The 11,095-nt window shown below is 44.4% G+C and overlaps 1 pseudogene; it reads left to right on the top strand.

Moving 5' to 3' along the window:
• Nucleotides 1-5,229: 5,229 nt before the first annotated feature.
• LOC136661581 (pre-mRNA-splicing factor ISY1 homolog pseudogene) lies at nt 5,230-7,343 on the top strand (annotated as a pseudogene).
• Nucleotides 7,344-11,095: the final 3,752 nt, after the last annotated feature.

Genomic DNA, 11,095 nt, shown 5'->3' with positions numbered 1-11,095 from the left:
CCCAGGAAAGTGTATCACTTGTACACGATCACATCAATCCTAACCAACTTTTCAGCACTGATGCAGCCACAATGCAGCCTGGAGATAAGGAAGCAAACATTCCCTTACCTTGAGGAAGCCTCTGTGACTAGGTTGTAATCCTACCCACACTTACTCAGGAGTAACTCCCACTGACTATCATTGTTAAAAGCATATACATAGTAACCTGCTCCAAGTACAGATTTCCCCAAATGCAATCACATATTATGGCAGCATCAAGTCTAATATGTTAAAAATAAAATATTGAAATGAATGGGGACCCACCTGAAGTTCGGTCCCAACCCACACTTTGAGAAACACTGCCCTAGATGTAAGCCTGTTGGGGCAGGGACCTTTCTCTTTCCCTCTATGCAAAGTGCAGTGCACACTGATGCCACTCAGTAAACCAAGTCGCCACTCTCATAATCATATTCATAACAGACAGAAACAAACTAGGTAGGTAGGTAGATCAATGAAGGAACAAAGGAAGAAAAAAGGAGATTAGATGAACAGGTGAAGGAAGAAAGGAAAAAGCAGACAGAGAAGAGGCTTTATCTAGTTGAAGGTTTCTGAAGTCATAGATGTCCAAGTTATGGATGGCTGTCACAGTACAGCCTTTGGTGGTGCTTTTGCGCACATGGATAGCACTGGGAGGCAAGAGCTGAATGTCTGTACATTTCAGCTTATGCACAGATGCCTAGAACCTGACCAGAACATATGCAGGAGACTTGGTGTAGATAGACAGACACTGTACATCTGAACAGATAAGATTCCATAGCTGTAAATGGTTGGGATTTTTATCCCGCATACAAATTCTTTCTGACAGCTCTAGATGGAGCAGTAGAGTCATTCAAAAAGAACATAATCAGCCTGCTGCATCAGACCATCATCTAATGGGGCACCTTCTTTCTCATAGGAGTCAGCTAATGGCTTCCAGGAAATCCACAAGCTATGTGATAGCCCTTCCTCATGGTTTCCTCCCCAGAAATTGGTAATCTTCAGCTTTCTACCCCTAATCATGGAGAGTATGATGTGAGACAGTGAGAGAGTATGATGTGATTCCTGTGAGACAGTGAAATGTCTTTTTCTTTGGCTATCCAAAGTGCTTTTAGAACCCTTTTCTGTGCATGAGACTGCACAGTTCTCTAGCAGTGCTCTAAAGGTAGGCCATATTCGCAGTTTTCTTCTGCTTGTGCAAGTGGTCACACAAGCTCTTGTATAAGAGTGAGAGCATTTTAAGATTTAGCTTTACTTTTCCAAAAAGGCACCTTTCCATCCAACCCAGAATCTGCTTCCAAGTAATACAGAGACAGGGACACATTCAAATTCAAGAAAAAAAAGCCTGTATTTGATGACTAACCATGCTAGTGATTTACGTGCTGTTGTATCAATGCTACATAGTGTTCAAGTGAATCAAGTACTAATGAAACTATAACTTATATTCTTTCATATACATGTTAATCATATATCAACTGAGACAGTTTCCTGAACAACACCTTCACATTTACATGTATAATTGTGACCCTCTTCTCTTCCATTCAGTTTTAATGAAAAAGTGCAAGCCTCTACGTGTCTACTCAGTCCCACTGTATGCAGTTGGGCTTACACTCAGGTAACTTATAGGATTGCAGCCTTACAGCCCAATCCTATGCTGGTCTACTCAGAAGTAAGTCCCATTATAGTCAATAGGGCTTGCTCCCAGGAAAGTGTGGATAGGATTGGGCTGTTAGAGCCCAATCATATCTACTCAGAAGTAGACCCCATAATAGTCAATGGGCTTACTCCCAGGTAGGTAAGGATAGGATTAGAGCCTTAGAGCCCAATCCTATCCACATTTTCCTGGGAGTAAGCCCTATTGAATGCAGTGGGACTTACATCTGAGTAGACAAGCATATGATTGTGCTCTTAGTAATTCTTTGAAAGCAGTTGAAGTTATTAAATATTCAAAATCAGGTTAATGTTCACTACTAAAAACACTTATGAAGCAAAATACTTGCAGCAGTCAGTTTGCACACTCTTAACTTGCTACAGTATATTTAAGGACAGAAATGTTTATTCCCCCCTCCCCCCAGTACTTTCAGTTTTAAAGGGTGTAGGGCATCTGTAGCAGTATGGTATATTCAGCTCCATAGGAGTTGCTCTTCTTAACAGTGCAAACCTATGCATGACTACTACTAATTCTCAGGTAAGTGTGTATAAAGTCTTCAGCCTTAAAAGACTTGTTTATTGAGTAGTTGTACCCTTATTAGGGTTCTGTGTAAAGAAGATAAAAGGAAAGATAATGCAAAATGTCAGAAAAGAACATGAGACAAAAGAAAAAAAAACTTCAATACCAAACAAATAACTAACAGTATTAATAGATTAACACCAAACAGATAGATACCAGAATATCAATCATATCTTGCAGGTTGCTTTCTTCCAACAAAATTTTCTATTTCTTACATTATTTTCTTTTAAGCGTTTATATGTAATTTTTTGTAAGTTTAATTTTTTTTTTCTGGTTTAACAATGCACATACTGTATATGTACTATATGTACCTGTCAGCTGGGGATAACTATGCATGTATCTGATGAAACAAATTAGAGCACATGAAAATGGTACAACGCAGTATATCTATCCTGCTGCATCGTATCATAAGGCTTGTAGGCTGTAATCTTATGCACACTTATGTTGCATTCAGTGGGGCTTACTTCTTAGCAGACAGGAAAAGGCTTGTGCTAGTTTCCTCACCAAGGAAACTAGTTTTTAACATTCTGGCAATCTGCTGAACAACCAGCAGCTTGTCAGAATTGCGATTGTAATTTAAGAGTCCAATCCTGAACAGCGCATGCCGGCTTACCGCTGTTGCAAACGTGCCATAAGATACGCTTGCAAGCCTCACTGCCAGGCAAGTGCCCGTACTAGCCCAGTGCTGGCCGGTGCTGGGCTAGCACCGGGCGAGTGTCCGGCTTCCATCGCAGGAACACAGTAAGCTGGGGCAGGGGGTAGGCGGAGAGAAGGCATTCAGGGGAGGGGGGCAGAGAGAGGGTGGGGAAAAGGCGTGCTGGGGAGGCAGAAAGCAGGGAGCGGGCGGAAGGGGGGAGGGAGGGAGTTCTTCTCCACCAGATCCAGAGCTCAGCGCCCTACACAAATGCTTTTACTTTACCTCTCATGACATGACCAAGTGGCTCAAAGTGTTTGGAACTAATACTTGAGGCGCTGATGGAAACCAGCTGGGCTCAAGACCTTATATATTAGTTCTGAACACTGTAACTCTAGGCTTTCTGTAGCCCAATGGAGAGTTTCCTATAGCCGGATGGAGCACCTCCCCACCTAAAAAAAAATGGGGTGTTTTTACCCCCCAGCTGTGACAGGAGTGCTTTTGCTATCAGGGAGCTCACACAGGGTGTGTGTGTGTGTGTGTGTGTGTGTGTGTGTGTGTGTGTGTGTTATTACTTATTTCTCCAATAAAAAATGGTTTAAAAATATAACAAGTTGTGAGTTCCTGCACCTTTTTTTTTTTTTTTTTACAAAAAAAGCACTGATTAAAGGCATGCCTAGCATAAACACATATGTTCCCCCATTTTAGTCATTTACTCCAATATTCAGGAATGATACTCCAGCTTGTAATACCAGAACCAGGGGACATCCACTAAAATTGAGTGTTGGGCGGGTTAGGACAGACAAAAGAAAATATTTCTTTACTCAGCGTGTGGTCGGTCTGTGGAACTCCTTGCCACAGGATGTGGTGCTGGCGTCTAACCTAGACACCTTTAAAAGGGGCTTGGACAAGTTTCTGGAGGAAAAATCCATTACGGGTTACAAGCCATGATGTGTATGTGCAACCTCCTGATTTTAGAATTGGGCTATGTCAGAAGGCCAGATGCAAGGGAGGGCACCAGGATGAGGTCTCTTGTTATCGGGTGTGCTCCCTGGGGCATTTGGTGGGCCGCTGTGAGATACAGGAAGCTGGACTAGATGGGTCTAGGGCCTGATCCAGTGGGGCTGTTCTTATGTTTTTAACTACAATTCCCAGGAAGCCTTGCAGGTCTTCTTGTTATCTGGGGTGCTCCCTGGGGCATTTGGTGGGTCGCTGTGAGATACAGGAAGCTGGACTAGATGGGCCTATGGCCTGATCCAGTGGGGCTCTTCTTATGTTCTTAACTACAATTCCCAGGAAGCCTTGCAGGTCTCTTGTTATCTGGTGTGCTCCCTGGGGCATTTGGTGGGCCGCTGTGAGATACAGGAAGCCGGACTAGATGGGCCTATGGCCTGATCCAGTGGGGCTGTTCTTATGTTCTTAACTACAATTCCCAGGAAGCCTTGCAGGTCTCTTGTTATCTGGTGTGCTCCCTGGGGCATTTGGTGGGCCGCTGTGAGATACAGGAAGCTGGACTAGATGGGCCTATGGCCTGATCCAGTGGGGCTCTTCTTATGTTCTTAACTACAATTCCCAGGAAGCCTTGCAGGTCTCTTGTTATCTGGTGTGCTCCCTGGGCATTTGGTGGGCCGCTGTGAGATACAGGAAGCTGGACTAGATGGGCCTATGGCCTGATCCAGTGGGGCTCTTCTTATGTTCTTAACTACAATTCCCAGAAAGCCTTGCAGGTCTCTTGTTATCTGGTGTGCTCCCTGGGCATTTGGTGGGCCGCTGTGAGATACAGGAAGCCGGACTAGATGGGCCTATGGCCTGATCCAGTGGGGCTGTTCTTATGTTGTTTAACAACCTCCTATATATGTACCCCCATGTGGTATTTTTGGGGTAAGCATACGATCCAACTCCATGACACACTGAATGCTGATAAATTGTTAGATCCAAGACTTCCAGTTCCGCGCAAGCTTCCTGGGCAGCAAGTCCCCTTGCAGCCGGGAGGCGGAGCCTCCCTGCCGTAGTACTCCGAGGAGCGGCGCCCCCAGCACTCACAGGCGCTGCTTTTCGAAGCCCTGCGGTAGGGAGGCTCTGTCTCCCTGCCTTGAAGACCGTTGGGCGCAGTCTCCGTTGGGCGTGTCGCCCCGCCGTCCGCTGCTGAAGTTTGATTGGCTCTGTGGATGAGTCCGCGCCGTTCAAGGAGGACTTTGAAGGCGCGCGTTTCTCCACTCGTTTGTATCTGTAACAGGCGCTTTCGACGCGCCTGTTTTGGGCCCCCTCGCGATCCGTACGCGGCACTCCGGCCGGAAACCGGAAGTCTCTATGGGAGACGATAGAGCCGCCTGCCATCCCGCGTCACTGCTCTCTTCCGGTGCGCCGTCCGGGTGGAAGGAGTCGCTTGAGCGCCGCTCGGTGTGTTCCTAGTCGCGGAGGCTCCCGCCATGGCTCGAAATGCGGAAAAGGCAATGACTGCTTTGGCAAGATTCCGCCAGGCTCAGTTAGAGGAAGGGAAAGTTAAGGAGCGGAGGCCCTTCCTAGCATCGGAATGTAATGAGCTGCCTAAAGCTGAGAAATGGAGGCGACAGATTATTGGGGAGGTTTCCAAGAAGGTGGCACAGATTCAAAATGCTGGTTTAGGGGAGTTCCGAATTCGTGACTTGAATGATGAGATCAACAAACTCCTAAGAGAAAAAGGACACTAGGAAGTTCGGATCAAGGAGCTGGGAGGACCTGATTATGCAAGAATTGGCCCCAAAATGCTTGATCACGAAGGAAAAGAAGTCCCAGGAAACAGGGGTTACAAATACTTTGGAGCTGCTAAAGACTTACCTGGAGTTAGAGAGCTTTTTGAAAGAGAACCTCTTCCTCCTCCAAGGAAGACACGAGCTGAACTCATGAAGGCTATTGATGCAGAATACTACGGCTACAGAGACGAGGACGATGGGGTCCTGGAGCCACTGGAGCAGGAACATGAAAGGAAAGTTATCGCAGAAGCAGTGGAAGAATGGAAAGCAGAGAGAGAAGCGCGTCTTGCAAGAGGTGACAAGGAGGAGGAAGAGGAAGAAGTAAACATCTATGCAGTAAATGAGGATGCGTCTGATGAAGAAGATGGAATGGAAAAGGAAGGTGAGGATAGCCAGCAGAAGTTTATTGCTCATGTCCCAGTGCCATCACAACAAGAGATCGAGGAAGCTCTTGTCAGAAGGAAGAAGATGGAACTCCTTCAGAAGTATGCCAGTGAAACTCTTATGGCTCAAAGTGAAGAAGCTAAAAGACTTCTAGGACTGTAGTATTTCACACATGACCGTTATGTTTTAATAATCCATCCTATGGCAACAGATAAGACGCTGGGAGCAGCTATGTAAAGCTCTTTGGTTTGGCAGAAGTAATATATTTGCAAATGCTTAAACAAAAGGTGATCTTTTACCCGAGCTGATTTCACTCCAGTCCTTTTGTATTTATTACTTCCACATTCAGGCTCCAGCTAAACAGATAGCTTGCCATTAAGCTGTCTTTTTTTTTTAGCAACTGTGCCCCTTTGTGTAATTTTTTTATGAGTAACTTTAACTGTGTTAACACTGCTTTAAATTAGAAAGTAGCATTCTGATATACCACTTCAATCTCAGCCAATTGCCTGTAAATTTGGACTGGAATTGGAAAGCAGTTTCTAAAGCTCCTGGATACTTTGTTCCAGTTTTACTGCAGAACTGAAATGACCTGCACAGACCCAAGCTTTTCATTTGCATGGCTCTCACTTGGTTGGATTTCTCAGGTGCTGAATATTTCAGCAAGTAATTCTGTAAATATTATTTCAGTCTTTTTGTAATAATTTTCAAGCTTTTTCAGTAAAGTCTTTTTTTTGTTAGATCCAAAAGGGAACATCTGATCTGTGGTTTGGTTTTCAATATTACTAGAGCCATTCCTCCCATTATAGCTGAACGTCAAGATACTTCGGTAGGAGCTGCTTGAGGGGAACAACCCAGGCCAAGCTTCCAAAGTCCATTTTCATGACTCCGCTAAGCCAATCCTGCCTTATTACCCTTTGGCATCTCATTTTAACACTGAAAATGAATCAAAGACTGTATATTCTAACACAAGGAGGCTGATGTAAAGCAAGTAGTAACATTGCGCTGTGGTTTACCATATTTAAAATACCAGCACCATTTTTCCTCACATGAAAGAAATCAGCAACACAGAGTATTGGGGACATTCCTTGCTCAGACCGCCAGCCTAAAAACCACTTTACAAAGAAAGAAGTCTTGATTTATAGCTTGTCTGACAAATTTATCCACTGTTATTATACAGAGAAGTGTAACCAACTATTTTATTATGGGGATATTTTAGATTTTTAATTATTATAAATTGTTTTAATGATTGTTTTTAATGTTGTATTTTAAATTATCTGTAAGCCGCCTTGTGCGCCCTTTGGGCAAAAAGGCGGGGTATAAATTAATAAAATAATAATAATAATTAGTATACACACTACTCTGTCTTGTTAAGATTGCTACTCTCTAGCACAAAGTCTGTATTTGTTTCCCTGCAGGGGTGAAAATAAAGGGGTTTTTGTATTTCCTCCCCCCCCCCACACTACCACCCCCATCCTCTCTGAACGAGTCTGAACGAGTTTGACACTCCAGTGAGCTTTGTGAGTAAAGTGCTACCCTAAGAGTTACTTGGTGTTAGACAGAGGGACCCTCTTCAGAAGAGAATGGGGGGCTTGTTGAGATGAGGTGGGAGAGGAGGGGGGCATCCAGGTGCACTGGACTTTGCTGAACAGGTACCAGAAAGACATCACAGAGCTCACTGGAAGACCTTAGGCTTGGCATTGTCCTTCAACCCAGTCCCAGGATTGATGGGAAAAGAGAGGGGAATAGTCCTCCAAAGGTGCCAAATTTATGGAAGGTGAGATACAAATGCAAGATGAAAAACCATGTGCTCTTACTCCAGGTTCAAGAGGCTGTATACCAAGAAGATTAGTATGGACATTTGCTCTGCTACCCTCCCCCCCAAAAGTAATTTGACAAATGTATGCCAAAGGTGGCAATTTTGTTTTTCCCAGACCTATGGTTGATGATGAATTAGAAAGCCTGCTTGGTACTTGTGCACCTGCTGCTAGAGGTGCAGCACATTCACTACAACCAAATGTGAGTTTTTTCAGAACTATCATCCAGTCGACCATCTTTGTACAATTGAGAACTCATTGTCTCCACTATTAACTTCAGCCAAAAATCAGATGCTCACACACAGAATTTCAGCTACTTCTGTGACTTTGAAAGGCCACTGCAGAAAATAAGAATAAAACGTGTATATCCTTGGAATTGACAGACGTCAGCAAATTCATGTTTTGAAAATCTGAAAGAGGACAGCTGAATATTACAATAGAACCACGTCATGATTTTTCTGTTACTATTGCCTGTCCTTACTATGCTGTACTATCTGGGCTCTTTTAGTTGTAACTATTTTATTAATACACAGCATGAATTCTTCAACTCAAAATCAACCAAGCATCTAAGAAGTCATTAACATATTATATGTACACACAGAGAAAATCACAGTAATTAAGCAACTGAAGAGAAATCACCACCAGCAGCACAGACTTTTCAGAAGATCCTCACAATCAGCATTTCTTTTGCACAGAAGAAATGCTTTGTTGAGAACAAATGACTGGAGCATAATGGTCCCAAAACAGCTGCTGCATGCAACACCTGGTATTCCAGATGGAGACACACAGTCCCAGTGGCATGAGAAGATGCATCAAGACAACTCAAAAGGGGCACCGGGGGAGTACCACAATCTGTGTTTCACCAAGGAATACACAAGGGAGATGCACATTCATGCTCACTTCTGAGCTTGAGCCTGGCAATTTATCAATTTTTAAATTTTAAACTATCCTCACTACCAAAAATGCACAAAGACTTTTGAAACTCAGGCTGATGTCTTCCTTCTCCACCTAGGATAACCATCAGTGTGCAGAACTGGGAGGAGGGGGCGCTTATCACTGCTAAAGGCAGATTCTCACAACCACCACTGGCAGGTAAATAGCATCATTGCCTAAATTCCGACCTATTCAGTGGCTAAAAACTGAGACAGTGAACATGCTGTCAATATCATGTGCAGAACCCTGTATACAGGATCCTGGGAGTTCCTCTAAACAGCAGGCACGCGCACGCACACACACACACACATTATTTGTTATCACAAAACTCCTTTTGAGACCATCCTAATTTCAATGGAGCCTGATAAGGAATAAGGGTCCACTCTTCAAAGGCTACTAGACAAACATTCTGCTCAGTGTACCCCAATGCTTGGCCATAGAGAGGAGGGGTAGCCTGTGGACCTCAGTCAACATACTCAGACTTCTATATATGGCATCAGGCTCCAATTGCTGCCCACTTGCTATGCGGGTACGGCTACTTAGGAAACACCATCACAAAGCTTGTTCTACTGCACATGCAAGGGAGATGTGCAGTTGTTTGGATCCAGGAAGTTGACTTCTAGTACACAGTTGCAAGAACACAGTTAAGCGTTCACCGCAACGTCTTTAAGAAATCAAAGCATGCAGAGATCTGAAGACAGAACCTGCCATCATACAGTATCCATTTGCTTCCACTCTGAAAGCACCAAGCAAAGTCAGCTGCAAGGATCCCAGACTGCAACAAAGAGGAGGGACAAGCTGAGAGGAGACACATGTCTAGAAAAATGATTTGTGTGCTTGTCATGTGTTTGTAAAAGTGTGCTCCAAGTTAAAAAATTTCTCATTTGGTTACAATGCTGATTTTGAGCTGCTGCACCAGTCCCCTTTCATACTCCAATCCCACTGACACATTTAAAAGCATATGCTAATTAAAAGGCACATAAAATGAAGCACACACTTGAGTTTTGTGCAACATCCACACTTTGCATAACTTCTGACAGAGTGATGAAACTGTTCTTTGAAATGCTTGGCAGAGAGGGCACAAAAACCAATTTTTGGATGCAAATTCTGGCAGAATTGTGGATCAGTTTTTAAGATAGCCTTTCCAAGCTCGGAGTGTGGGTCCAGAATAGTAGCTAGACCTAGTTTGATGTGCAGAGGCACCTTACATAACATAGGGATTGAGATCAACATACAGCAGTGCAGAACACTCCACATGCTCAGCAATGGTAGAGACAACTGTTGGCCACACTGGCATCATCTCCATCTGTTCAGTAGCTGGGAATGGGCTTGTATCCCCCTAAGCAAATGCAGCCGCCTTATAAGGAGACAGAGAGAAAGAACTGGTGTGAACTGTCACTCCCATCTCCACCAGCTGGAGCTGCACCTTTCCTTTGAAGAGCAGACTGTTAAAGGACTAGAAATTCAAAAAGGAAAAAAGAATGCAAGGACTGGACAGAGTTTTAGGGCAGCAGTTCCCAAACGGTGGGTCCGTGGCCCACTAGTGAGTCACGACCCAAATTTTTGTGATCCGCAAAACTGACAGGGTAAATTGGGCTATGTGCATCAAGGGTTAAACCACTTGCTACTTTGGGGTGGGGGTGGGGTAGCACTGGGGTCCAATCACTATTATAACCACAGAGGCTTAAGCAGCTGACAAAGTGAACATTTTTTTGGGTGGGTCCCAATACTAAGAAGTTTGGGAACCACTGTTCTAGGCTGTGTTTTAGAGTTCTCCTTTCCACCATGTCCATCTGACTGTGGTCTTACAATTAGGGCAGTGGGAAGAACTAGTGAATAATGTTGCAAGAGAAGTGCGTTTGAGAAGGAAAGAAATAACCAATACAAAAAGGGTGAGAGACCACAAACAATTGTTTTTAAGTTTACCTCTTTTCTCACCCCAAGCCACCGTACCCATACAATATCTAGAGTTCAAGCCCCAGCCCTGGGGGCTGGGGATAAGAATAGGCCCTCAGTTTGGCTGTACTTGTCGTAAGAGGCGACTAAACAGCCACCGGGTAGATGGGACTCGTTAGCCTGGGAAGGCAGCTCATCTGAGAGAAGGCAAACTCTGATCCCAAACCTCCACTGCCTTGTGGCTACATCCAGTTATGGAAAAGGCTTCAGGAGTCAACCTCGAGGCAAAATCCGGAGCCAGAGTCCCTGAGGCAGTTCATGGCTGAACACAGTCACGTTCTGGCAACTCCTGCAACACTGCTGGAACCAACCGTATTGGCTTCTGCCTTTCCATTGGACCATTTCAGCGACGTGGAGAGGAGGGATTTGCAGCATGGGTAACAGTCTGTCCTCCATA

This window comes from Tiliqua scincoides, chromosome 10 (assembly GCF_035046505.1).
Source record: "Tiliqua scincoides isolate rTilSci1 chromosome 10, rTilSci1.hap2, whole genome shotgun sequence".
NCBI lineage: Eukaryota > Metazoa > Chordata > Lepidosauria > Squamata > Scincidae > Tiliqua > Tiliqua scincoides.
Note: the sequence above shows the minus strand (reverse complement) of the source record. Positions and strands in the feature narration are given on the sequence as shown.